Source organism: Fukomys damarensis, unplaced genomic scaffold (genome assembly GCF_012274545.1).
Source record: "Fukomys damarensis isolate Sample0158 unplaced genomic scaffold, DMR_v1.0_HiC HiC_scaffold_19, whole genome shotgun sequence".
Taxonomy (NCBI): Eukaryota; Metazoa; Chordata; class Mammalia; order Rodentia; family Bathyergidae; genus Fukomys; species Fukomys damarensis.
Genome location: NW_022900931.1, coordinates 46675673 through 46698710, shown reverse-complemented (window position 1 = coordinate 46698710; position 23038 = coordinate 46675673). Strand labels below are relative to the sequence as shown.

Genomic DNA, 23038 nt, shown 5'->3' with positions numbered 1-23038 from the left:
TTAAATCTAGCTCTTTCCATTTTAAATATTTTATAGTTCTGAACGTTGGTGTCCAGTGGAAAATTCCAGACATGGCAGAATGTAGTAGTGTTCCTAATATAGGGTACTAGGTAACTTGGGAGCCAAAGGATTTTTTAGCAGGGCTAGCAAGTCGTACCTCTGAGATTTAAGAATTAGTTGAAAAGGGGAACATAAACCTTTACCCACATGCAAAATGTTCAGAACCTACTAGGTGACATAAAAAAGAAAACTTAGTTCTTGAGATGGAGATCGAAGTACTGTTCTTTTTCCAAGATGGGTGTATTCAGACTGGTATGGTCATAGAGTGCAATTTCCCTCCTCTCCTTTCCTCTCTTCTCCCCCCACCCTCTTTTGAAGGGAAATAAATTTCTCTGTACCTAAAGCCAGACTTTCTAAGAGGGAAAGATGACTTTCCTCCAGATTCTTTCAGCATGCCAGGGTCTGCCTGGGCCCAGCTCCCTCAAACATATCAGGAATCTTTTGTTCTCTAACAGTTTTGTTACTCCTGCCTCCTGCCTTGTGCAAATGAGGTGAAACTCAGGGAATCCACTACGGGAAATTGTAACGATAAGGTTGCGGGGGCCCCTATGTAAATGAAGGACCGAAACTTGTACCTAGTTTCTGTCACCCTGCCCTTCGCCTGAGGGTACACTTCCCCTCTGAGGCTCCTGGGTGTTTCTTCCACTCTCTTGGACTACCTGCATTGAGCTGTAACACTAGAGCTAGATATACTGGCTGGTACTTTACTCAGGACCTTGCACGTGCCAGGCAGGAGGAATACTGTTCTTTTTGTGTTTAACAGTCAGCCATTGCAGAGGAGAAAGGTTGGGAATGTCAGTGGGAGTATGAGCAGGGCTCAGAACCTTCCAGAGACCTTCTGTCCTTGTCCCTCTTACTGAAGTTTTTTTTTTTTTTGATACCGGGGATTGAATTCAGCACCTTGCGCTTGCGAGGCAGACGGCAGAACCATTGAGCTAAATTCCCCGACCCTCTCTTACTGAGATTTTGTTGTTGCCTTACAGTTTTTGTTTGTTTGAAAAATATGTGCATGGTCTATAATATTCTCTTGCTTTACATGGGTTAATTCAGAAGTGAAGTAAAAGTAACACTGGCCACTTATCTGTATCTGTAGCTGTGTTTCCAGAATTTAAACTGAGCAGGACTGTGTGGGGAGCATTTGTACATACATTTTTGGGAAAAAATCATTTCATAATTAAAAGCATGACCACATCTGTCTAAGGCCCAGGGCTGCCTTGCCCAAGAGCCAGCTATGGAATGCGGAAACATAACTCTCTTTGGCCTCCTGTCACAGTTGAGGCCTCAATGGTCTGTGAAGCTGTGGCACTCAAAGGTGAGATAGCACCAGCTGAAGACATAACGGGAAAGAGAAAGGTTTCACTCTGGGAAGGAGGAGTTCCTTATCAGCTCAGCTCATCCCACCTTCTGAGACGGGAGTGCCCTCCTTTCCGCCCTCACCAGCATGAGGTTTGCGTGGGCAGGGATCTGCCCATCACCACAGCCTACGCTCCCTCCAACTATTGTGTGTACCCAGTAAATAGTGGCTAGCTCGGAGAGTCTTTGTCTTCTGAACTCCTGGACTCCCATATGCTTTGAAATTATTCAAGTCTCTATTATGTCTTTTTCTTTGGCCCTTGCTGTCCCCCTTACTAGGCAGTCTGAAGAAATCTGTCTCTGATAGGATTGGGGTGTAACTTCGTGGCAGAGCACTTGTCTGGAATATAGGGGCCCTGGGGTTAATCTCCCAGCACTGCAAAAACAAAAACCACTGCTGACCAAACTGAGCAGGCTTTTCCTGAAATTTTAGTGTGTTCAGGAGGGGCCACTGTGGTGGACTAGAGTCTAAGATGTAAGTACTCCTGTTTATATCTTTTGATAGAAAAGACAGGGCTGGGCTGAGGATTTAGCTCAGTGGTTCAGTGGCCTGCCTTGCAAACACAAGGACCAGAGTTCAATCTCCGGTACAAAAAAAAAAAAAAAAAAAGGAAAAGAAAAGACAGGGCCCCAGTTTCTCACGCTATGCCTTCCTTCCTTCTTTCTTTTAAGGCAAGGTCTCACTATGTAGTCTTGCTGGCCTTGAACTTGTGGCAATCCTCCTGACTCAGCCTCTTGAGTGCTAGGATTATAGGCATTGTACTGCTCCACTTCAGTACCATGCCTGTCTGCCTATTTTTATTTTGTTCATTTTGGTTGTTATTATTTAGATACGACATGGTATCTATTATTCTATAATTTACTTCCTTCCCCACCCTTTATTACTGCAGATTAAACCCAGGGCCTTTGTGCTGAGCTACCTCCTGAGACTTCTGTTTTTATGTTGAGATAGCATCTCTCTGAATTGCTAAAAGGGCCATTCTGGACTCAAATTTACAATCCCCCTGCTTTACGCTTCCAGAAAGCTGTATTATAGATGCGTACCACCTCGCTAGGCTTTGTAACTTGCTTTTAAATAGTAATTCTACATACATATAGATACAAAAACAAACACCATTCAATATTTTTTACATTTATTTGGAGAAAGAAACAGTTTTGGATAAGGTATGGAAAGGAAGAGGCAGTGTTACTTTATTACTGATTATTACTATTATTATTATTGAAGTGCCTCGGTTTATGAATGCTTTTGTTTTGCAAATAAGTTAGTTTGCAAATGGAAGTGTTTGGCAAAATTTTGTTTCTGTTTGCAAAATCTGCATCAGGTGATGAACATGACTGTGGCCATCTTTCCTGCACAAATACAAATGTGATCATCATTTCCAGAATTGGGGAACAAATTAAGTTCATGAACTGAAGTAACTCTGTATTATTATTATTATTATTATTATTATTATTATTATTATTATTGGCAGGGTCTCGTTAGGTAGTGGAGGCCAGCCTGGAATTTGATATCAGTGTCCCATGTGCTGGATATAGGCATGTACAACTACACCCCAGCATTTCTTTTATTCTTTTTTTTTTTTTTGTAACAGGGATCAAATGGCATTCTTGCACTTGCGAGGCAGGCCCGAGAACCACTGAGCTAAATCCCTGGGCCCTTTTATTCTTAAATGATGGGTCATTTTGAGCTGTAGAACATTAAGCGTCTTTTTTTTTTTAAACTGGTACTGGGGATCGACCTTGTGACCTTGCACTTACACTTGAGAGGCAGGTGTTATGCCCCTGAGCTAAATCCCTGGCGAGAGCTGCAGAACAGGGGTTTTCTCCCCACAGTCATTTATCCCTTTCTTTTTGGTAACAGAATGTAATTTTGTTCAGATGTATTGTGGCCATGACCTTTGGGAAGGTTAGACCTTTTCTTAGCCTCAGGAAGTGACGTGTGGTTGGTTTAATCCAGAGACTCTCAAAGTTGAGCTAGAGCACTAATTTGTGAGGGGGCCTGAAAGTTTGCATTTCCAACAAGTTTCTAGTTAACACTAAAGTTATTTGTCCAAGGACTCTGAGAACCACTGGCCTAAGACAATCATGTTCCATTCTTTTGCTGGTCATTTGCTTAGAAGTCAGCATGAGGTACAATTCTGGACAGTGAATTCCCCAGGCACCATCTGCAGGAGGGGGATTCTGGAGCACAAGAAGTAATGAGTTCTGCATCAGTCTTCAGACATGGTGATATTTAAAGGAGCTGCTGAAGCAATCTTGCTTCCATGAGAGAAGTGGCTGACATGTTAAGGATTTCCAAGCAAAGGGAAGGGCCACTGTGGATTACTGATGACATTATTATAGATTAATCAACACTGGGATTGTCTGATCTTCAAGAAATTTTGCTGCTGGGACCCTAGGCCAGAATGGAATGGGGATTGACCTGGAGGTGTTCCAATAAATCAGATTTGGCTAGGGCTGGGGATTTAGCTCATTGGTGCCCCACATGTCTTGCAAGTGCAACATCCTGAATTCAATCCCCTGTACTGCAAAAAAAAAAAAAAAATCAGATTTGGCTACTTGTCTCAAAGATCAAAAGGAAAAAAGCAATGGTGAGGTAGGAAAGGAATTTTAATATTCTACATAATTCTACTGGGAAGGCAAAGAGGACCAACCACCCTCAGTCCTACCTCTGGGGGTACTGAGTTAAGCTTCAGGTTTAAATAGGGGATGAACTGAAGCAAGGGTAATAGGTGTGCATAATTAAGTGATCTTGGTCAGACTGGTCTGGTTGATCATGATCTATCTCTGCTGTGGGTCTGCTTCTGCTAGGTCCTGAAGGAGGGTATATTTGCTTCAGGAGAAAATTCAGTTCCTTCTTAAGAGCATTACTCCTGCTATGTGTGTCCCATCATCGACTGCTAACCTTGCTGTTCCTGGCAGGTTTAGGGCAGTGAGACTAGAGGCTTCTAGGTGCTGCTCCAGTGATCTGGAACAGGACATTGTAAAAGCTAACAGCTGACAGTCTGTTGATTATGATGTTCCTACAAATCTTGAAAACACTTAGTTACTCAGTGCTTTCAAGCCTTGAAAGGAGATGAGAGAGGTTAGTATATTTAGGGTAAATAACCTTGCATTATCAGTACAGTATTTAAATAGACACTCCTTACATGATTAACATGCCTATGTGCAAAGTTGAGCAGGACTCTGACCCAACATTTCAAGGTGGTAGGTGTTATAAAGAATCCACTTGTGGGGCAACTCGGTTTCCAGTTTCCCTTCTGTCTCTCTTAGGCAGATGCTATCTTTCTCTCAATAAACTTTTCCCTACTCTGAAGAAAAAAAAAAAGAAAAGAAAAAGAAAAAATCCGCTTGTCAATAAAAAACAAGCTCTTTGTTGTGAGAAAAAGAAAAGTTTATTCCAGTTAAGAGGGACTAGAAATCAAGAGATTTTAGCAGTTAGCTGGGAAAAGCTGAGTTATCAGCTATGTGTGGATGGGCTGAGGATGGGAGAGAGAGAGAGAGTGGCAGTTAGCTGGGAGAGATTTCCACCCTGAGATGATGGACTAATGCCAGGGGAGAGGGATATTAGCCATTAACTGGGAAAGGAATTAGGCTTACATAGGTATTGAAGGGGCTAAGGAATCTGGGGTGACATATTTATGACTTAGCTGTCCAGGGACAGTCTGTTCAGGTGTGACTTTTCAGTTCCAGGGGGTTGTAAATCACATTTTTTAGTCCATGTGCTTTGCTTACTGGGAAGCTGCTGATATTTGTTAAAAGCTGCTGGCATTTCCCGTTGATTTAGGACAGGCTTGACAGTGGGAGACAGATACAAAATGAAGGTAGAGATGCCAAGTTTTTATCCTGCTTTTGATTACCTATTGGGCATCTGCAGGTCCACATGAAGAGTCAGGGCTTTTTAGCAAAAGCAGCCTCTGAGTCCTTAGAACAACTTGACATGTGAGATAGCAAATTTTTTTTTTTTTTTTTTTTTTTTTTTTTTTTTTGGTACTGGGGCTCAAACTTCTGTTATTGCCCTTGCAAGGCAGGTGGTGGAAGCACTGAGCTAAATCCCCAGCCCAAAATATATATTTTTTTCAATACTGAGGATTGGACCTGGCCATTCACACTGAAGTACAGGCCTCCCCTCTTCTATTTTTATTTTGCGACAGCGTCTCACAAAGTTGCTAAGTTGCCCAGGCTGGACTAGAATTTGTAATCCTATCTCAGCCTCCCATTGTGTTAGGATGGTTTGTGCAGGCCTGTGACATCACACCCGACTAGTAAAATATTTTTTGTTAAACTATTTGAGTTGAATTTTCTGCTAGGCTGATACATACATATTTGTATTAATGCTCAAGAAATCTCCAGCTAATACAGAAGCAGAGCAATTTTCCTAAAGTAAGATCTTGGATGTTTAGATTGTTTCTAATTTTGATTATTCTTTAGTAGTACTGCAAATGTTACCAATTTCTGACCCCAAATTGGGTCATTTTTCCCTTTCACAATGGTGAAATCAATAATAAGATGGCGCACCCTCTGAGCAGGGAAGAAGACTTCTTCCTGGCTAATAACAGAAGCAGGAGTTAAACTCACAAATCAATTTCTCAACCTGTTAGGGATTGGGAGGTTATAAATATAGGGTAAAATAAACTAGGGGAAGGGGTACTTTTATAAAGGGGAGGAATATTCATGTCTTTTCTGGGACTGGAAGGAGATTTTCTGGGAATTTGGGTGCTACCTTGTTTGGCTACTTTTATGGTTTTTTTTTCAGTCTTGTCATGGCCATTTTTAATTATCAGATTACAGGCATGTGCCACCATGCCCCGATGCCTGTAATATTTCACCCTAATTTAGCTGTCTATAATACTTGAGCCTGGGGGAGCAGTTAGCTCAGTGGTGCCACCTCCTGCTTCACAAGCACAAGGACCAGAGTTCGATCCCCTATTGCAGGGGGACCCAAAACCACCAAAAACAAAACTTGGGCCTATAGGCATCCTGTCCTCAAGGATGCCTCAAGGATGAACAAAATTAGAACTGGGCAGAAATTCTGCTAGGTTGAGCTGGTAGTACAAGATTAGAGCAAAAAATTTTTGAATATTTTGGCATATTTTCAAAAGCATTTCCTCAATGCCATGGCAATGCATATTTCTGAATTATTGACAACATTTTAAAATTTCTTTCAAAATAGTTATTTCAATTTTGTGAAATCCAGAAGAAAATTATTCCCCTGTGCCATGTCATCCCTCCTTGGACCCAGCTGCCTAGGGACTGAAACCTCTACAAACTGTGAGTCAAAAATCAATCTTTCCCAGGCTGGGGAGTTAGCTCAGTGGTGCCACTCATGCCTTGCAAGTGCAAGGTCCTGAGTTTGATCCCCAGTACTGAGAAAATAAATAAATAAATCTTTCCTCCCTTAAATTGAGGGTATTTTAAATTTTTAAATTGGGTATTTTGTCCCAGTGATGACGAAAGTAACAAAAACAGATGTTAACGAGTTGGCAGCCTTGGCTCACTTCAAAGGTCTTCCTTCTTTTATCATTTTCTTTTGCCCAGTTCAAGAGTCCACTTTCCCAGGCAGCAGGCAAATATATACGTAGGCCCAGACCTTTGTGACCTCCCAAATCCATTTTGAAATGCTTTTTGAAAGTTGCTTTGTGTCATACTTCTGGAGAAGCTGCATGTGTAATGGGGTCAGAGAAGCAGAGAAGCAGGAGAGGAGCCAGGAAGGGAGATGCGGGGTGACCTTCCAGGTCATACCCGCAGCACCTGCCTCTTCAGACCGGGCCCCAACTCTGAACAGCAATCAGCTACAATGGCCCCCTCTAATCCAATCACCATCCAGAGTCCTACCTATGATCATGAAACTTCATGGGGACATCTAAATTGTAACCTTGGAGGTTGCAGCTGAGCAACTGTCACAAATGGCCAACCACTTTATGCCCAAATCAGTCACATGTAGTTTAGTGACCTACAGCTTAGTGTTAGGGTAGCTTCTCTGCACCAATCATCTTTTTCTTTGGTAATTTATAGAATTTGTTTCGTTACTGTGTTTGTTTGCTTGTTTTGGTACCGGGGAATCAAACTCTGGACCTTGGCTTTCGAGGCAGGCTGTAGAACTACTGAGCTAAATCCCCGGCCCTTAGAATTTAGTTATTAATTATTGATTTATTGATTGATTGATTGTAGTACTGGGGATTCAAATCATGGACTCCTCACTGAGCTACATTCCCAGCCCTTTTTATTTTTTGAGACAGGGTTTTGTTAAGTCGTTCAGTTGTCTATGCTGGGCTTAAACTTGCAATCCTCCTGCCTCAGCCTTTCAGAGAGATGGGATTACAAATGTACACTACCATACCCTGCCATTTCCCTTTCCTTTAAAAGTTTTGTTTTGTTTTGTTTTGTTTGAGACAGGGTCTCACTACGTAGTTGAGACCGACCTGGACCTCACTATGTAGCCCAGGCTGGTCTCAAACTCACAAATATCCAATCCTCCTTCCTCAGCCTCCCCAGCGCTGGGATTAAAGGCGTGCGCCACCATGCCTGGCTTCTTTCCTTTAAAAGTAATATACCTGCTGGGCCAGGGATTTAGCACCTGCCTTGCAAAGTGCAAGGTCCCAAGTTCATTTCCCAGTACCAAAGAAAAAAGTAAAATACTATTGAGACAGGAGATTAGGGCTTGTCAAAGCTGGGGGGGTATAGATGTGACCTGTTAATTACAAGGTTTTGGACACATGGGCACAATAGTTCCCAAAGCCCTGCATGTGGCTTCTTCATTAAAAACATGAGCAGGTGTTTTTTTGTTTTTTGTTTTTTTTGGTACCGCGGATTGAACGCGGGACCTTGTGCTTGCTAGGCATGCAGTGGAACCACTGAGCTAAAACCCCGTCCCAGCAGGTTTTTAATAGATTGCTAGACCTGTTGTCAGCCTGAGGTGTGGAATCCCAGTACCTCCCCTCAGGACCTGGGTGCGGAAGTTCTTGTGTGGTTTCCTTGAGATGTGCATAGTACAAAAACACAGATGCCAAGAAGAACTTGCTATTGTGACTTTTTTCACTGTAGCCTGCCCTGCTTTCTCCAAGGTGCCCTTTTATTGCTTTTTCTCCTTTTATTCAGCCCAACCTCACCTTGCAGAGCCAGTTTCTCCCTCACTCTTCACTTTTACTTTCTTGAATAAAAAGCCACTGCTTTTTGCTCATTTTGTTCAATTCTTTATTTAAGATGATAAGAACCGAGAATTTGTCTACAGAGGGAGAGGGGTGCAACCGAGAGCCTGGTAATATTTAGTTGGTGAGCCACTTTTAGAAAGAGCTACCCAGTAACACTGTGTCTTACTGTCACTGGCTAGCACAAGTCCTAGCTTTTAGTAATAATGGAAATTAAAAACTAAAGCACAAATTTATAGGAAAAAGCTTTAATTAGGAAGAGAAAATGGTAAGGGTTTTAGCTTGAGGAGCTGACAAAGATCAGACCAGCCCTTAAGAAAGAGAGTAAGAAAAATAGGAAAGGACCCCAGTTTGAGCAGATTTTGGGGCCCGAACTGGTGAAGGGGATCAGAATGGCCCACTCACAGATGGGAGGCCAGCTTTTAAGAATTAGGTGTTGGGCTGGGATTCAGTTTATTCATTATCTCAGTCTTGGTTTTATAGCTCTGGAATCCTCATGGCTTGAAGGACAGCTCTATTCTCATGAGAAGACTGATCTTTGTTCCTGATGGTTTCAGTCATGAGGAGCTTTTTTTTTTTTTCCTTTGTTCTTTCCATGTATTCTTACTATATGACTTGTTTCCCTATTGGATAAATATTGGCTAAGCAGCTATACTTGTAATCCTATAGGCTGATTGTAGTTTGACCCATGTTGTACCCAAGTTGTACCTTTGCTGTATAAATTACCCCTGACAAAGGGCCTCGGTGGCCCATTTGAGACTGCTCCTGGAAATCTAGGAGTTATTCTTTTTCCCCTTAGTTCCAATAAAATGCTCCTAACTTCTTCCTTTGGTTTACAAACTCATTTGTTGATGTTGGTGGGACCAAGGACTTGGCACATTCATCATCTAACAGGTTGGGGGTTATATTTCTCCTACATCAAGAAGTCATGGCCAGGGATTTAGCTCAGTGGTTCCGCCGCTGCCTGCCGCCTGCCTCGAAAGCACAAGGACCCGCGTTGATAAAAAAAAAAAAAAAAAAAAAAAAAAAAAAAAAAAAAAATCATGCAAAGATCAAGAGCCATTCAAACAGAAGAGCAGGCCAAAGAGCTTAAAGCGAGGGTAGCCCCAGGTTTTTGTTGCTGTTGTTGTTGTTTTTGGTACCAAGGATCAAACGTGGGTCCTTGTGATTGATTGCAAGGCAGACAGCAGAACCACTGAGCTAAATCCCCAGCCTATCCTAAGGTTTTTCATGCTTCTGCAACTGACTATTGCTCCCCTAGATCGTCAGTGGGCTATTACTTCTGATAAACAACACAGATTTTTCTTTCATTTTCTTGAAAACATGGTTCCTTTATTTTGCAGAAGAAACTCATACTGCCAACTTTGTTTCAGCAGAGGGCAGTAAACAGCAGCAAACCGTGTGCATTTTTAAGCCCAGAAAAAACAAAACAAGTCCATCTGCAACATTATCCTCATGTCAAGGTGCCCAAATATGACACAGCATCCTTGGTGTTCCCAAGCGAGGTAGGTCTGTGTGGAGACAGGGTAGCCCTCAGACAGTCAGCAGCTCTTAGGTGACCTTTCCTCTTGCAAAGGAAAGTTTAGCCATGCATGTCTTACAGAAGGCTTTGTAGAGAGGGAGTTTGATCTCGAAGAATGAGTGAGAGTTGGCAAGACAGCCTGTTCCCAGAAAAATAGCACGGGGGAAATGAAGCAACCACACGGTTAATTTGGTGAACAAAAACAAGCATAGTATAAGATTGGGGTGGGGTTAGCAGTGACAAATGGCTTTCAGCTGCTGTAAGCCATTTGGATGGTGTGGCTGAATGTCATTCTGAAGGCAATGGGACCTCGTCACAGGATTTGATTAGGGCAGCAATCTGCTCTATCTGGCAATTTTTAGAAAAAGATTGAGGTATATCTTGATATTGTCAATTTTTTAACTTTAGCCAATCTGACAGACATTCAGTGGCTTTATGTTTTTGATGCACATCTCCATGACGAGTGATGACTTACTATCTTTTCATGTGCTTATTTGCCCACTTGGATATCCTCTTTCATGAAGTGATTAAACATTTGCCTTCTTTTTTCTTGTTTTTAAGTGTTTTATTTTAATTTACATTTCTCTGATCTTTTTTAGTACAAGGAATCAAACTCAGGACCTTCAGCTTGCAAGGCAGGTGCAATGCCACTGAGCTAAATCCCTGGCCCTTGCCTTCTTTTTATTTTTATATTTATTTTGATGTTTTAAAAAAACATGGTTCCACTATTCGGGCCAGGTCAGCCTTGAATTTGCTGTGTAACCCAGGCTGGTCTCTAGCACATAATCCTCCTGCTTCAGCCTCCCGAGTGCTGAGATTGGAGGTGTGTGCCATGACCCTCAAGCAATGCCTTCTGTATTGGTCAGCTTCCCTGTTGCTGAGACAAACTATCTTACATCTGTAATTTAAAGTAAAAGAAGTTTATTTATTTTATTTTATTTTTGGTACTGGGGATTGAACTCTGGAACTTGTGCTTGCAAGGCAGGCGGCAGAGCCACTGAGCCAAATCCCCGGCCCCAGGTCTGGGGTCTTTGCTGCCCAGAGTGGCACTGATGAGAACAAAGCTCAGCTTCTTATTGAAGTCTTATTTCTGTCTATATATCAATTAACTTGCCTTGTGCTGTCATGGCTCTCGGGAGACTAGGATTTTCTGCAGAGGTTCCAGTAACAGCCACTTTCCCTGTTCCCCACACCTGGGAGATAGCTGTACTAGTATTTGTTATTACTATGTTACAAGGAGAAAGCTGGTGCTTGGAGAGATTTACTTGCTCACAGTTTAATACTGCTAACAACTAGAAGGAGGAGCAACAGCTTGAGGGGCTTTGATTATTGTTTGGATATGAATAATAAGGGAGAGCAAGGGACCCAGAATAACTTTAAGAACTTTGATCTAGTACATTATAGGGAAAGAAGTATTAGTTTGGGAGGAATAAATAAACTTTACTTTAGAAAAAGTTTTTCTGGAAGTAGTAATGTGTAACTAGGTAAATGAATAAATATACTTTAATAGAGTTTAGTAGAAAAATGTTGGCTGGAGTTAAAAATGTGGGAGTTACTAGCAGGGTTTCTTGTCCTAAGAATTCTTGTTTTGGTACAAGGGATCGAACTCAGGACTTTGCGCTTGCAAGGCGGGTGGTGGCACCACTGAGCTAAATCCCCAGCAATCCTCAGAATTCTTTCTTTTTTAAAATTAATTTTATTGGGGGCCGGGGATTTAGCTGAGTGGTGCTGCCACCTGCCTCACAAGCACAAGGCCCTGAGTTCAATCCCTGGTAACCCCCCAAAACAATTTAAATTTATTGGTATATTTAATGTATACAATATAAAGACATTCATTGTTGGAAATTTGTACCTTTACATAATCAATCTTGGTTCTTATTTTTTCAGCATTCCTCTGCCCTCCCCTCAACCCCTCCCTCCCAATCTACAAAGATTTTGTTTCCATTATTTTTCATTTCCCCATATTCCATTCCCTTCTTTCCTTTCCCCCACCCCTCCTGTTTCTCCTTCCTCTTTGTCCCTTTTCTTCCTATTTCACAGGATCCATTATACCTTTTAGCCCTTAGTTACACTTTGTTTCTCACATTAAAGAAACTATTTGCTATAAAATATGGAACGCTTCACGAATTAGCCCTTCATCCTTGCACGGGGCCGTGCTAATCTTCTCTGAATCATTCCAACTTTAGCATATTTGCTGCTGAAGCGTGTACAATCCTCAGAATTCTTGACATTTGAGGCCAGATAATTCTCTGGTAGAGGGGCTGTTCTGTTCATTGGAAGGCGTTTAACAACGTTTTGGCCTCTACTCCGCAGTTGCCAGGAGCGACCACCTCCAGTTGGAACAACCAGAAATGTGTCTGGACACAAGCAAATGTCCCCTGGGGGCAGCATCACGCTGGTTAAGAACCGCCGCTGGTAAAATGATTTAGAAGGATGGAGAAATGTACAGGATCATGTTTCTCAACACTTTAGTGTGCATTTCAATACTTTTATGAATAAACAAAACTTTTTATCTTTCATTTTTATCTTCAATTTAAAAAGAGGTTTGTCGAGTTTGCAAATATAAAATTTTATCGGTGCTGAATAGACTTTTCCCGTTACTAACCGCCACTTCTTCCTTTTCCTATTCTGATAACACTCCCAGCCTGGAGGAGTCTGTCCCCATGTAGAAAACCCCTGTTAGAACAAAAAGCTCACTGAGGACAGAAAGCCCAGGGAACGACACTGTGCTGGGCAGTAACAGGGACAGTGTCAGAGGGGCAGCAAGAGGGAGCCCTGACGAGTCTTGATGAAGCACGATGAGCAACCGCAGAGCATCTTGACCCTGCAAACTGCAGTGATAGATTTTATGCACCTGACCCTAGGGCTCCTCAGAGGCACTCATAAGAAGTAAGGTTCTGAGTGCTCCTGAGCTGAGAGCAAAAGGGTCATTGTCCACTCGGAGAACTCTGGGACGAAGCTTTTACTTATTTTTTTCACTGGGTACTGGGGATTGAGCTCAAGGCCTTTGCACTGAGCTACATCCCCAGCACTTTTTGGTATTTTTTATTTTTTGAGACAAGGGTCTTGCTAGGTTGCCCAGGCTGGGCTCAAACTTGCATCCTCTTGCCACAGCCTTCCAGAGTGCTGGGATCACAGGCGTGCACCATCATGCCTGGCTCAGGAATGAATCTCTGGGTTTCAGAAAGAAGACTGACAACTTCTTCCAAGGAATAGATAAGGAAGACTGCAGAAGCAGAAGTGACCCGAAGTTTTGGTCTTGAAAGGAGAGCTAGAAAACTGGGTGTGAGTTCTTTGGGAAGTGGAATTGTATTAGAAACCACACCTGGCCACTCTTCTTTCGATTATTTTCATTTCTTAAAAAAAAAAATTGTTTAAAAATCTCCTAGCCAACCGAGTTGACCAAGAGAAAGACAATAGATTTTTAGCTATCGCCACCAATATAGGGGCCTGTGCCTGGCCCCTTACCCTGGTTTTCAGGTTTTGTTCTTTAGGAGTTCAAGCCCTTCCCACCAATGGCAGCTGCTCCTGAGATCTAGGTGTGTGCCCCCAGGAAGGCATTTTCTAGGCTGGCTCTGCCCAGTATTCTTTCAAGAGACCGGTGGGAGTACCTGGAAAAAACCCAATAAGTGAGTGTGAAATCCCCTGGTAGAATCAGATCCTAGTTCTTAGCCAGACCTGGCTGTCAGCCATTTATTAAAAATCTTAGCTGAATTCTTCTAATCCATTTGTACGGCCGTCCTGTCTGCCTCCTATGCTCTGGTGCTCATGAGCCCTGGCTCGTATTCTAGTTCTCCTTGGAAACTCTTGAATCTCCTTCAGTTTCAGGGTATTTGTTGTCCTGCTACTGCAGCACTCTGATGGGCTCAAGAAAGGTTATCACTTTGTGTATCATTTTGCTGTTTGTAATTAAAATATTTTAATGTGGTTGTTTTGAACCCTAAACAAAATGAAAAACCACTGAAATAGCAGGGCATGATGAATTTTGGCATAGGAGCTAGGTGAAATATGTATTGCTCACATGACTTGATAAGCTATAAGGCTGTATTTGAAAGTATATTTTTGCAGTACTTTCCAAAAGTTGCTGGAGTTAGACTCCATTATGACCAGGAACTGTGCGAACAGGAACCAAGCTATGCACGCAGGCTCGCCTATGTGTTATTCTCACATCTAGTGCAATTTGCAAACCCTCCTTGTTCTAAGCTATCATCATAGCCTGATATTGGTATCTGTTTCCCTTGAAGCTGTATTGTTTGTTATGCAAATGTGACTTCAATTCTATGACTGAAACCATACATACGCACCTGCCTTTCTTAGCTAGTGTTCTTCAGTGATTTCTTACGTTTATCTGATGACTGCTTGATAATTCAGATCTGCCTTGCAGCTACCACACAGATGTGTCTGAAATCAAAGCTTTTTGGATTACTTTGGCTGTATAAACGATAATTATTACTTCCTGAAAATTTTTTCCTCAGTTTTCAATTCCAGTCAAAGTCAAATCTCCTTTCTGCCCTGCTATTTTATATGTCTCTTGCTGGTATATCCTGTCTTCTGCATTGTAATGAAAGTTGCTCAGGACAGAGGCTCTTGTCCTTTCTACTGTTTTCATCTCCTCACCTCTTTTATCAAGCATAGAAGAATCGCCATTGGGTTAGAGTACCATATGTGAATCGAGTAACTTAATTTCTAGTTGATACTTTTGAGTTCTTTCTCTCTTGGTCAGATTTTGGTATTATTGTTATATTATATATTGGCTCTGGAGTACCCCCAAAGGCCTGAGTACTAAAGGTTTGGCCCTCAATTTAGTGCTAGAAGAAGATGGTGGAATTCTTTAAAAGATGAACCCTGATGGGAAGATTGGGTCATTTGGGTGCGTGTCTCTGAAGGGAATGTGGGGTCCCAGTCTTTTCCTTTCTTTGCTTCTGGTATGTGGGCTTCTTCAACTATTTAGTCCTGCTGTGGTGTGCTGCCTGGCCATAGGCCCAAAAGAAACCTCCAAAATTTTGAGCCAAATCACTCTCTCTCTCTCTCTCTCTCTCTCTCTCTCTCTCTCTCTCTCTCTCTCTCTCTCTCTTACTGGGCATCAAACTGAGGGACAGGCACTGTATCAATGACCAACTCTTTTCAACTTTTTTCCTTCTGGCAGTACTGGAGATTGAACCCAGAGCCTTTATACTGAGCTACATCCTCAGCATTTTATTTTTTTTTTTTGAGACACTGTCTTTTTTTCCCTAAGTTTTAAAAATTATTATTATTGCCGGGCTTGGTGGTGCACCCCTATAATCCCAGCACTCCGGAGGCTGAGGCAGGAGGATTGCTGTGAGTTCGAGCCCAGCCTGGGCTACATAGTGAGTTCCAGGTCAGTCTCAACTACCTAGTGAGACCCCGTCTCAACCCCCCCCAAAATTATTATTATTATTATTTACCAGGAATAGAACTCAGGGTCTTGTGCTTTCCAGACAGACACTGAGCTACATCCCAGGCTTCTGGAGATAGTGCCTCAATAAGTCACTAAATTGCCTAGGATGGGCTTGAATCTTCAGTCTTGCTCAGCCCCAGAGAGTGCTGGAATTTCAGGTGTGTGCCACCATGCCCAGCTGGCCCCATCTTTCTGAGTGTTGCCTCAAAGAGCAACCTGGCTGGGGGCGGGTGTTATCTAAGATATCAACTCCAGTTAAAGAAATCCACTCTCAGTAGGTGGTCAGCAACAAACAGAAACAAACCTTTTGATGTAAACCCCATTCATTTCTTCCAAAGAGTCTCTAAAAGATAAAGCTAAAGACCTGAGGAAATGGTCTTGTCAAAGTTGCAACTGTGAACATAATTCAGTATTAAACACAGTACAGGTGCTCCCAGAAGATCTACAAGGTGCTTAACTGTCTAGGAAAAGACATTCTTTAATCACATTTGCTGCCTAGACCCTTTCTCCGTGTCCTCAAACCCTTATAAAAAGCCCAATCTCTCATCCCTACTGCATGATTCCTTAGAAACTTGTCCACTGTCCCGGTTAGCAGCATACCCTGATCTAAATAAACTACTATCTTTTCAATATTCATTGTCTACTGAGAAAGACATTTTCACTGGCCCTCTGTACACCACCTCGCACAACAATCCAAAAAAAAAAAAAACCATCTAAACATGTATGTTTTACTCTCTACAGAAACTAAATCAATTACAGACTACATATAAAATTCAAAGTTTATGAAACTTTTAGAAGATAACAGGAGAGTGGGTGTAAAGATGAATTTTGTTTTGTTTGAGTCAGGGTGTCACTAGGTAGTTCAGGCTGGCCTTGAACTCACTATATAGCCAAGAAGGTTTTGATCTCACAGAGATCCTCCTGCTTCATCCTCCTAACTGCTGGCATCATAGGCATGCATCACCATGTCTGGTTAATGATGCCTTTTTAGATATAATACCCAAAGTACCTACAATCTAGAGGAAAGAAATGTATGACAAGATAGACTATTTAAATTTAGGACTGCCGGGTATGGTGGCTCATGCCTGTAATCCCAGCACTCGGGAGGCTGAGGCAGGAGGATTGCTGTGAGTTCGGGACCAGCCTGGGCTACATAGTGAGTTCCAGGTCAGTCTCAACTACATAGTGAGATCCTGTTTCAAAAAACAAAACAAAACAAAACAAAACATTTAGAACTGCTCTTAAAAAAAAAAAGTGCAACAGACACAAAGACAATACACAGACCAGGAGAAAATATTTGCAAAAGATGCATCTGATAAGGAGCATCCGGTCCTTTTCCCCCAGTTTACTGAGCTCCAGAGAGAAGCCATGCCTTGCCAAGGTCATACTGCAGAGTAGGTGGATTTAAACTCAGGCCTCTCCTCTCTGTGCAGAGATAAATGTCCCTTTGTTGTCTAAGCCCCTCACCCTGACAAGATCTTGGCTTCCTCAGAAATAGCCTCCTCCCACATTCTCTCTCCCTCTCTCTTTTCAAACTTTTTCAGCAGCTGTTTCTCAGAAGAAAAGGGACTGGTGAACAAACTTACATTCTGGAGTTAATGGTTCACAAAACCTAGGGTATTTGCATGTTAATAGGTGGTTAGAGACTTTACCTCAACATGAAGACCTGAGTTCTCTGAGGAAGTGTCCTGGGAAACTGGTAAAGCTAGTGTTTGGATCCTGTTGAGATCCATCCAAGCATAGTCTCTCTTCTTCCCCTGTGGGTGGTCACCTTCCCTCCCAGGCAGCTGATGTCAGTGACTGAGGTGACTCAGTTCACAGGGGAAGTGGTTGTGACCAGGAAATCCTAGAGAGGACTAATCTCAAGAATCCAGAAAGGGTAGCCAGGGTGTTAAGAGGAAGTTAAACTAAATCTGACCAAGCAGAGCGGAGAGTAAACACCAGTCTCCACCAGGAGCAGCAAACTAGATTTTTTCCAGTCTTTGATAATGACAAAGATTCAATTTACCTGTGGGTTCTGAGTGAAACTCCGTAGATTTTTCTCATTTAATTCTCACAGTATTGTAAGGTAAACACTAATGTCTTCATTTTATGTAAAAGCAAAAGAGCTAAAAAGAAAGAACGAATATGTCCAAGATTACACATTTGGGAAAGGATGAGGCTTTTGATCTAGGTCTAGCTCCACAGCTGATGTTTATATATATTTATGGTACAGATATTATAAATAGATGGGCTAGATAGAAATATTATAGGCAGTCAGGATGAGGTCCTCCACAGTCAGAACAAAGGTGAAACACCACAGTGGTGACCAGAGACATATGACTGGAGACTCATCAGCTGAAAACCAGGCCTCAAGATAAAAGACAAGATGACCAGATCTACAATACTTCCTCAAACAACAGACACTGGGCCTAATGAAGGCTAGATAGACATCAACCACCCTGGTGGGCGACCAAAGACATCTGGACCCACACTGCCTAAGAGAATCTTTGTTTCCATCCGCGCTTGTTACTTGGTTTCCCAACTGAGCCACCATTACCTAAGTGACCATACTTGTAACCTTATTGGATGTTCATGGCTGTGGCCCACGTTGTACCCACGTGGGTATCCCCCTATAAAACTCCTCTGTAAAGCTGGGTCCCTGGAATATTCACTTGGGACCCCTCCTGCCCCTCAGGAATTTTCCTATCAATAAATATCTTCCAGGGCCGGGGATTTAGCTCAGTGGTGACACCAACTACCTTGCAAGAGCAAGGTTGTGAGTTCAATCCCTTGTACCAAAAAAAAAAAAAAAAAACCAAAAAACAAAGCCAAATATCTTCCAACTCTTAACCTATGTTGTTCCTAGGTCTCATTCTTTGATTTCTAGAGAATAAGAGCTCGGTGTATCAGACAGTTAACAGGTTGGGAAATAAAATATTTCATATTTCATCTCCAGTATTATTTCCTATGACATAGGGACTCAACCCAGAGCTTTTTGCCCTGAGTTACATTCTCAGCTGTTTTAAAAATCAATTACTTTGGGCTGGGGATTTAGCTCAGTGATTCTGCCGCCTACCTTGCAAGTACAAGGAGCAGAGTTCATCCTCAGTACAAAAAAAAATTATTTTGAGCGGCTGGAGGTTTAGCTCAGCGGCACTTGTGCCTGCCTCGTAAGCTCAAGGTCCTGAGTTCTATCCCTTAAAAAAAAAAAAAAAAAAAAAAAGTAAAATCAATTATTTTGAGACAGTCTTGCAAAATTGCTAAGGCTGGGCTTGAATTTATGACCTTCCTGCCTCAGCTCCACAATGCTAAGATTATGTGTGGGCCACCATGCCCAGCTCATTTTCTTAATCACTGAGCTTTCGTGATTTTTGAGTTACTCATACTTTTTTCATCACCAGAAATGTACATTTCTGACTGACATGTTTCTGTTTTCAAAAATGTGTCCTATGTTTGTAATCATTTTCTTTTCAAAACATCTTGTATTTTGAGACACAAGAGATACAAGGCTCCCTCCCCTCTTGGTTTCAGTTTAGTGTATGAAAATGGCTTTGTGACTACTTTTAATTTTTTTTTTTTTTTTTTTTTTTGTACCAGGAATTGAACTCTGGCCCTTGGTCTTGCAAAGCAGGCTGCACAACCACTGAGGGAAATCCCCAGCCCTGTGACTACTTTTAATAAGTGATCCAAAAGATGTTATTTGGTTCTTTCATTTTGGCACTATGAAATGCGACTTTTTTTTTTTTTTTTTTTTTTTTTTTTTTTTTTTTTTTTTAATAAGAGGAGCATGAGCTAAAGATGGATGTCTTAGTTTCCTTTCTTGTCGCTGAGACAAAATACCCAACACCTGAAGTTAAGGGGGGAAAGGTTTATTGTAGTTCATAGTTTGTAGAGGTTTCAGTTCATAGTTGGCTGGCTCCGAGGCAGGGTGGCATGGCAGAGGGCATCACAGAGGAGAAATTGTCCATGACAAGCAGGCAGGAGACAGCAAAGCAGCAAGCAGTGGCAGCAGCTCTTTTTCTGTTCCTTGTATCCTAACCAGGCTGCCCACCTTAGGGCAGGTAGCACTCACACCCAGGGTGGGGCAGCCTTAATCCTAGCATTGCACCAAGGATCAATCCCAGCCTCACATCCTTGGTCCTAGTATTGCAGATAGGCAAGTTTATTTGATATCCTTTGTTGTTGTTGTTGTTTTGGTACCGGGGATTGAATTTGGGTTCTTACACTTGTGAGGTAGGCTGCAGCACCACTGAGGTAAATCCCCAGCCTGTGATTGATATTCTAAATGGGAAACTCCTTGTATGTGACTTGTTTTCCTATTTGACCCCCCATTTAATCAATATCACCTGGGTGACTGTACTTGCACTCTTATTGGTTGGTCATGGCTTTGTCCTACCTCATGCCCACCTTGTAATTTTCCTTTGGGTCTTATAGTTTTGTTCCACTTTGTACCTGCCTCACCTCATGGCTTTGCTGTAGAAAACACCTTTGAAAAGCGGGGTGGATGGGCAATCCATTTTCTGGTCCTCTCTCTGTTTCTGTTAGACAGAAACTATCCTTCAATAATTTTTTCCTACTCTTGGGAAAATTTTTTTTACCAGTTATTCAGATAAAGGACTATTATCTAGAATATATAAAGAACTAAAAAAAAATTAGACCCCCCCCAAAATTTAAAGACCTAATGCAAAAATGGGCATCTGAAATAAAAAGACAGCTCTCAGATGAATAATTACAAATGGCAAATAGATGCTTTTTTATTGAGTTTATTGGTACTTTTTAAGTATATAGTATAGTTACATTCATCATTGGGATCTTGTACCTTTGTATGACGGATCTTGGTTCTCATTTTTCCCCATATTCCTGCCCTTCCTTCACCCCCTCAACCTTCCCCTACTTACAAATACTTTGTTTCCATTTTTTCCTTTTCTCATATTTTTTTCTTTTCCCTGATTTTCTCTCCCCTACCCTTCCCACTTCCCCTACACCTTTAGCTCTTTTCTTCCCATTTCACATTATGGCAAATAAATATATGAAAAAATGTTGAACATCACTGGTCATTTGAGAGATGCAAATTAAAACAACGCTGAGATTCCATCTCACTCGAGACAATGGCTGCTATCAAGAAATCAACCAACAACAAGTGCTGGAGGGGCCCTGGGGAAAAAGGAACTCTTCTCCACTGTTGATGGGAGTGTAGACTGGTGCAACCAATGTGGAAATCAGTGTGGAGATGTCTCAAGAAACTAAAACTAGAGGTTCCATTTGACTTAACTATTTTCCTTCTTGGTATCTTCCTGAAAGAATTAAAAGCATCATAACACAGCAATACGTGCACACCCATGTCTATAGCAGTGCAGTTTGCAATACCTAAACCTTGGAAATAGTCCAAATGCCCATCAACTGACAAGTGGATAAAGAAGATGTGATTTAAAAAAGAACACAATGGAGTACTATTATGCCATAAAGAAGGGCGAGCTTCGGACATTTATAGCTAAATGGATGGACCTTGAGACCATACTCTCAAGTGAAATAAATTGGCACACATGTTTAAAGACCACATTGTTTCTCCGGTGTGAGAAACCAAAAGTGGAAATAAGGACGGAGGTGTATGCTGGATGTTGGGAAATGGGAAGAAAGTGTTCAAATGGAAAGGGGAACAACGGAGAAAGGAGGGAAGGGATAAGAAAAAAGTGAGGGCCGGGGATTTAGCTCAGTGGTTTTGCCGCCTGCCTCACAAGCGCATGGACTCAAGTTTGATACCTGGTACCAAAAAAGGAAAAGAAAAAAAGTGAAAATAGAAGGAAAAAAATGGAAACAAAAGCTTTTGTACATACAGAGGGGAAAGGGCTTGGGGGGTGGGATAAAATAAAATGTACTAAAAATATTTTTTTGTACTCTTAGCCTCTGTTGTTCCTAGAATTCATTCCCTGATTTTAGAGAACATGAACTTGCATATTTGGGAGTTGCATCTATGCCCCTATATCACCAGCATCACACACTCTAGATCCCCGCCTTTAGAAAGCTCCACCTATGATCCCATGAGGCTTTGGAGAGACCTCTAGATATAAGCCATAATAATGGGTAAAAGTGATAGAACAACTGTGGAGATTATTATCCCGTGTTCCCCCTTCCCTCTGTTTCCTCTTATAAATTACCTTTGCCCACCTGTAAAAGATGAGACAGTGATTTGAGACAAATGGGCCCCTCTAGCTCCTTGGATCTAGCTTTAAATAAATCTTTTTTACTTTTCCCCAAATATATTATTATAAGCATCTAAGTTAGGTAGGAATATTATAGTCAGTCTGACAGGGTCAGGCCCTCGAGGTAGTCAGTGCGGAAGATGAGAACACATTACAACTGCAGCTGAAAGTGCATCTGTCAAAGGCCAGGCCTCCCGATAAGGACAGAATGACCAGCCCTACATGCCTCCCCAAGGGATAAGCAATACAATGAAGATTCTACTATAATCAGTATCACCTGGTCCAACAAAGTCTAGATAGACATTAGTCACCCAGGTGGGTGACAAGGACTCTTGATCCATCTCACCCTAAAAAGGTCCTTCTTCTTTGCACCTACACTTGCTACATGACCTGCTTCCCCACTGGATGAATATTACCTACGTGGCTATACTTGTAATCATATTGGTTGATCATAGTTGTGACCACATAGTAGCCATCTCATGATTTTGCTCTTTAAAACTTCCTTTGAGAAGTGGGCTCATTGGCCACTCACCTTTTGGGTCCTCTCCTGTCTCTTAGGAGCTTTCTTTTCTCTTAATAAAAATTTCCTACTCAACTTTCATCGCTCCTCAGAATTCATTCTTCGAAGCAGAGGCCGTGGCGGAAGCAGCAGAGGCTGCAGCTGTGGCAGCAGATTCAGATGAGAGCTTCTGAATCCTGGTTTGAGGCGCTCTCTTCAGGAGACTGAATTTCTGCTGTTCACCACTCCATTTTCCAGCACAGAACATCTTAAGGAGCTCCAGGAACTCGGGTGTGAGAGAGTTGTTGGAAAGCAGTGTCCTCGGCACTCAGGACGGAGCAGTACCAGACAGTGTCAGGAGTGCAGAGCTCTGTATTCACAACAAGGTCTTGCCCTGTCCATATAACATCATGATGCCGCATGGTCAGCAGAACGAAGCCAACAAGCTACGGGGAGACCATCTTGCCAAAAGTAGTGCCAGGGATCTCATGGGTGTGCGCGTTCTCAAGGAGGAGGGGGAAGCAGCAGCCTCTGCTTCCTCTGTGTCCTCTCCCTCCTCTACTGTACTCTCACCCACACCAGTAGGAAAGCCTGGGCCTGGGACACCAACTTGTCTTCAGAATCCTCAGGGCATCCTGTCTCCCCCCAGTGCTATGGCTTCCACTCCAAGGAGCCAGTGTTGTGACGGCTCAGGCAGGCAGGAGGAGGAGGGTCCGAGTCCCTCGCAGAATGACTTGAGGCTTCAAGTCATTCTGAGGCTTCTTTGTGAGCCAATATAGAGTTCACAGTTCTAAGACTATTTGTCAAGCCAGCCAGATCAGGCTCAATGAGTTAGCATATGACATCTTAGATAAA

The 23038-nt window shown here is 42.2% G+C and overlaps 1 non-coding gene across 1 annotated transcript; it reads right to left on the bottom strand.

Annotated features, from left to right (window-relative positions):
* Positions 1-12187: 12187 nt before the first annotated feature.
* On the bottom strand, positions 12188-12289 carry LOC117287021. The gene has a single exon (XR_004518201.1). It is a non-coding gene; the product is annotated as a U6 spliceosomal RNA (small nuclear RNA).
* Between the last annotated feature and the right edge of the window lie 10749 nt (positions 12290-23038).